The following is a 6000-nucleotide window of genomic DNA, read 5'->3' on the forward strand; positions in this document are numbered from 1 at the left end:
GTAATTGATTCTTGATTGATGAGCTTATATGTGTGCTCTAGAGTCTGTAATTTTATTAGAGTCAATAGAGTTGAAATTAGGCTGTAATCGAGGATTGAAACAAGCAAGGTCAGCAACAGTAAACTAGATTCAAAGCTACTGTCAGGTAGCATTGCAACGCTACTCTTGATGAAACACTGGTGTTCAATGCTAGGGTGGAGTGTTGCAACACTGCTCATCAGCCCAGAAAGACATGTGTTTATGAGTCAATTCGCATGGGTGAAGCCAATTCGATCAGTTTTATTGGTTTCTGATCTGATTCAACCCATTTTGGACTTATTCAACCTCATTTAGAACCTTGGAAAGTCACTTTGGGTCCGGTTGGCTCAGGTCGAGTTGTCCATATTCAAGTTGAAGTTGTTTGACTTAGTTATGTAATATTTAGTATTTTTGCTTGCTTAGGATGCCAAAATTGAACCACATTAGTGTTGTTTAAATATTTATGCATATGATGTATGTTATATTTAAATTGAAACATGTATGTGCATATTGTATCCAATTTAAAATTCCACCATAGGAAGCATGTTACCTGCATTAAAAATATATTATAAAGAGTTATAATATATATTATGCATGTTTAGAGTTTTTAAAGTTTAATATAAGTGTTATTTTAAGGATGAATGCATTTGATGTATGTTATGGATGCAAAGCATGTCTATTATTTTATAAGTTATTATAAAATTGGATTAGACATTAAAATCCACAACAAAGATAAGTTGCATGCTCATGTAGGTTAACCACTTGTTTTAATAGTTAAAATTGATCGTTATCTTATAAAACTACGGTTACAAATTCAACTGATATATTACCCTTGTTGGGTTGATGCCTTAAATCTCGTAGGGTCCTATAGTTTGTAATTGTAATGTACAAACATTTTATTTATGTAATAAAATATTTGATGTTTTATTTCAAAATTAGTTGCATTAACCACAAACCAATAAAGTAACATCTAGGGTTTCCTTGTTGCTTTAAACATGTATGCAGAGATAAGGTGACACTATAAGTATGATTCACTTTGTAGATGTTACAAATGTTGTAAAGTGCTACAAATGATCTGATTCTGATCATTCATGTGGAGACATGTAAGCGGGAATATTCCATACAAAAGAGTTTGTATAAGACCAGACCACGAAATGTTTAAGTCTCATTATATAACGTCATTCATAATAGAGACTTACATTTCACCAGGATGACCATAGGTAACATGATCTGAATCCTGAATGAGTTGTGAACTTTTGTCTATGAGAGCGGTTATTTTATTTGTATGGGTTAGAGTGGCCAGATCGTCGACTGAACAAGCCTACCATTTTAGGGATTAGTCTGATTGAGGAGCTGAGAACACAACTATGCAAGAAGGAATTCACTCTTTCCCTCCTTCTCCAATGTCGAGGCAAGTAGATAAATTGCTCCCTTAAAGGCTGATTCTGGGGCCTGAACAATGTGACACCACACCCTCTCCTGGCCCGAGAGGTATTGGACTATGATTTATTATTCATCAGAGGGATCAATGCTACTTGAGTTAGATGTAACTACAGGGCCAAAACGGTAATTGGCCTAGCTGTACTTACAAGCAATTTGTGAATGATCATCGTACTATTGATTGGTTATATCTAATGGACATAGAAATATATCTGCAATTGTCACTCTTTAGTGGAGTGCCCGACAGTTAATAGATGGTAAATATTTTAATTAAAGAGTTTAATTAATTATTCATGTACTGGTGAAGCTTCAAGCATAGGTCTATGAAGTCCCCTCGGTAGTTCCATGAGATTTAATGAGAATAAGTTTTTGAATTAATTTGAATTGTTCAAATTACTTGACGGGATTAATTATATATGATATAATTATTATAATGTATTTGATGCATTATATTAAGTATTTGTGAGAGAAAATAAGTATTTGCATATGATTCAAATATTGATTATATGAATTGGATTCATATGATTAAATTCAATGTAAATGTGATTTATATTAAATGTCATTAATGAGAGAAAAGATACTATAGGTTATATTATATATGATACAATATTAAAACTATAGGTTACATGTTATATTTGATATAACAAATAGTTTAATATATATTATATGATAAGTTAGTTATCATATTAATATATATTAAATTAAATTAAATTTATTAATTTAAAAATAATTTAAATTAATTAACTACTTCCCCTTATTTCTCTCCACTTTACGTGAGTGGAAAACGTGGCTTGGTAGAGGCCTTCTTCTCTCTATAACAATTTTCACAAAATAGTTCTATGATTGAAATAGATCCCATAGAAGTTTTTTCCTTCCGCTTCCTCTCAATCTTTTGTCCTCCTTCTCCATCCAAAATCATCATAGCTCACACCTCCTAGATTCTCACCAGAGAATACCGAGGTTATTCAAATGGTAGTGTCCATTTGACCCATTTGGATTTCATTCGTGGTAAAAGTCTTCAAAGGTAACGGTTTTCTAAGTCCCATTTATTTTATTTCTATTTCATGCTGTATTGTTTTGATTCAATTACATAATTTGTATGTTTTACTTTAAAATTATTAATTTTATAAAAATAGGATTTTGGTAGATCCGCTTTCGCTCAAGGATCCCTCACAGGGGTTTCTTCAATTCTGTCTAAGGCTGGGGGTACTTAAGTTGACGGTCTACGGAACACCTCCTACCTTAGAATTATGGTCGAATAATCGAACATTGTTAACCGGTTTTATGAGCATGCGTGAGCGGTGTGATGTGTTAAAATTGGTTTATCACTTAGACATCGTTGGTTAAATTCCAATTATAAATGTTATACTTGGATAAACCACATAGACTTAGGTTATTTAATTAGCTGGAATAAACCTAAGTAAAAGTATACCGAAACAAGTAGAACACTTCAGTGGGAGATGAATATCAATATATATGATATGTTACTAGAACACTTCAGTGGGAGATGAATAACATATATGATATGTTGTTAGAACACTTCATTAGGAGATTAATAACATATACGATATATTGTTCTTAGCTCTCAAGTCCTTAAGAGTTTACATCGTGAGATTCATGCTTCGCTCCGTGTCACTTTGGAGTTACCTCCATTAGGAAAGTGTTTACATGGATCAATAGCAAGGTGAATAGGGGAAATAGTTCATGGTACGATTAAATATATACGATATATTAATCTTTGCTCTCACATCCCTAAGAGTTCACACTTGAGATTCATGCTTGTTTCATGTCACCTTAGGAGTGACCTCCATTCGGAAAGTGTTTGCATGGGTCAATAGCAAGGTGAATAGGGAAAGTAGTTCATGGTACGATTAAATATATACGATATATTGATCTTAGCTCTCACGTCCCTAAGAGTTCACACAGTGAGATTCATGCTTGGATTCGTGTCATTCTGGGAGTGATCTTCATTCAAAAAGTGTTTGCATGGGTCAATAGCAAGGTGAATGAGGGAAGTAGTTCATAGTAAATGTGTGAAGGATATGTTTCAATGTGTTCTGCAGTTTCTTCCATTAGTTTGGACAATGAGATTCTTATGTTGCACCTGCTATCGTTTTTAGGCAGCATTAGCTAGTTGCTAACCACGACTATCCCTTCGAAGGATTGTAACATAGGGTTCGATGCAATTTAAACTCCAGAAATGGATAGGATTTCTTAGGTCCATTCCCAACCTTGACTCGCCAATTTGGTAGCATCGTTGGGGCCAACCTCTGAAGTCTGAAAATGGAGGGTTATATTTACAGAATTACTAAGTGTTAGTAAGTTCTTGACCAAAAACGATAACTAAATAACTATAGGAATAAGAGTTATTATTGAGATAGTATTTAGTTAAGAATTTCTTGCTTTAGTGAAGGAGTATTTGACTACCCCTCGGTAGCACTTATTCTGACTCACTATAGTACCGTTGCAAATAAATAATGTTTTTTTGGTGTACATTATTACTTTTGCAAAAAATTAAATTGGGTCTAAAAGCAATTTACTAATTAGAATTTGCTTAAAATTTCAGCATATCGAATTCTTCAAACTTACATGCTTCCAATTTAGCTAATGATAATAATTATTCAACATGCAAATTAAAAATACTAGCAGATGATGATTCAGATTTTTTTAACAAAGGAATGTCCTCTATCTCCCAACTCATCTACAAATCAAAAATCTTTTAACAATATAGATAAAAATGCGGAAGTAGGATGACAAAGTAAATATAATTTGCTTGTTATCGAGATATGTTTAGTGGAAAATGACAAAAAGACCTGGATAGTAGATTTAAGTGTCATTAATCATATCTGTACTTTCACTCATGAAACTAGTTCCTGAGACAACTTACAGAAGGTAAAACAACCTTTAAGGTAGGGATTAGGGAGGTTGTTTCAGCTACAGCAGTGGGAGATATGAAGTTATTTGTAGGAGATAGATACATTTTGCTTGAAAATGTTTATTATATTCCTTCTATGAAAAGGAATTTAATATCAGTCTCATGTTTGCTAGAACAAACTTACAAAGTTTCATTTGGAAATAATGAAATGTTTATTACTTCAAAAAATATCAAGAGTTGTTTTGTAAAATTGGAAAATAACTTGTATATGTTAAAATCAACTGAGATAAAAATCGTTTTAAATATAGAGATGTTTAAAAAAGCTAAAACTCAAAATAAGAAACGAAAGATTTCTCCAAACGCCTATCTTTGGCACTTGAGACTTGGTCACAGAAATCTCAACAAGATTGAGAGGTTATTTAGGAACAGTTATCTAAATCAGTTAGAAGACAGTTCATTACCTCCATGTGAATCATGTCTCAAGGGACAAATGACTAAAAGATATTTTTCTAGAAAAAGATCTTAGAGTTAAAGCACCTTTAGAGGTAGTACATTCAGACCTTTGTGGTCCGATGAAAGTTAGAGCAAGAGGAGGGTATAAATATTTCATAAGCTTCATCGATAATTATTCAAGATATGGCTATATTTACCTAATGCATCATAAGTCTGAAACACTTGAAAAGTTCAAGGAATATAAGGCAGAGGTTGAGAACCAATTAGGTAAAAAGATTAAAACACTTCGATCAGATCGAGGTGGTGAGTGCATGGACCTAAAATTCCATGACTATTTGATAGAACACGAAATTCAGTCGCAACTCACAGCACCTGACACACCTCAACTAAATGGTGTTGCAGAAAGGAGAAATAGAACCCTGTTGGACATGGTTCATTCTATGATGAGTTATGCTTAGTTATCAAGTTCTTTTTGGGATCACGCAGTGGAGAGTGCAATGTATGTATTGAACATGGTTCCCTCGAAAAATGTTTCAGAAACACTTTACAAGGAGATGACGTAAAGATATTTTACGCCACTTCAGGATTTCGGGATGCCTAACACACGTGTTGGTGAAAAATCCAAAGAAGCTGGAACGTCGTTCAAAAGTATGCCTATTTGTAGGCTATCCTAAAGAGACAAAAGGTGGTTACTATTATGATCCTCAGGAAGATAAAGTGTTTGTATTAACAAATGCGACATTCCTAGAGGAAGACCACATTACAAATCATCAACCTCGTAGTAAGCTAATATTAAGTGAGATATCCAGAGAAACTACAGATTGATCAACAAGAGTTGTTGATCGAGTAGGTCCTTCAATAAGAGTTGTTAATGAAACTAGTACTTCACATCCTTATCAAGAGTTGAGAATGCCTCGACGTAGTGGGAGGGTTGTGTAATCCCCTGACCGGTACATGGGTTTAACTAAAACTGAGATCATCATACCTGATGATGGATTAGAGGATCCATTGACTTTAAAACAAGCAATGGAAGATGTGGATAAAGACCAATGGATAAAAGCCATGGACCTTGAAATGGAGTCGATGTACTTCAATTCAGTCTGGGATCTTGTAGATCAACCAGAAAGGGTAAAACCTATTGGTTACAAATGGATCTACAAGAGAAAACGAGACCAAGTTAGTGAGGTATAGACCTACAAAGCTAGACTTATGGA

This window comes from Benincasa hispida, chromosome 3 (genome assembly GCF_027475165.1).
Source record: "Benincasa hispida cultivar pf3 chromosome 3, pf3_genome.v1.1, whole genome shotgun sequence".
NCBI lineage: Eukaryota > Viridiplantae > Streptophyta > Magnoliopsida > Cucurbitales > Cucurbitaceae > Benincasa > Benincasa hispida.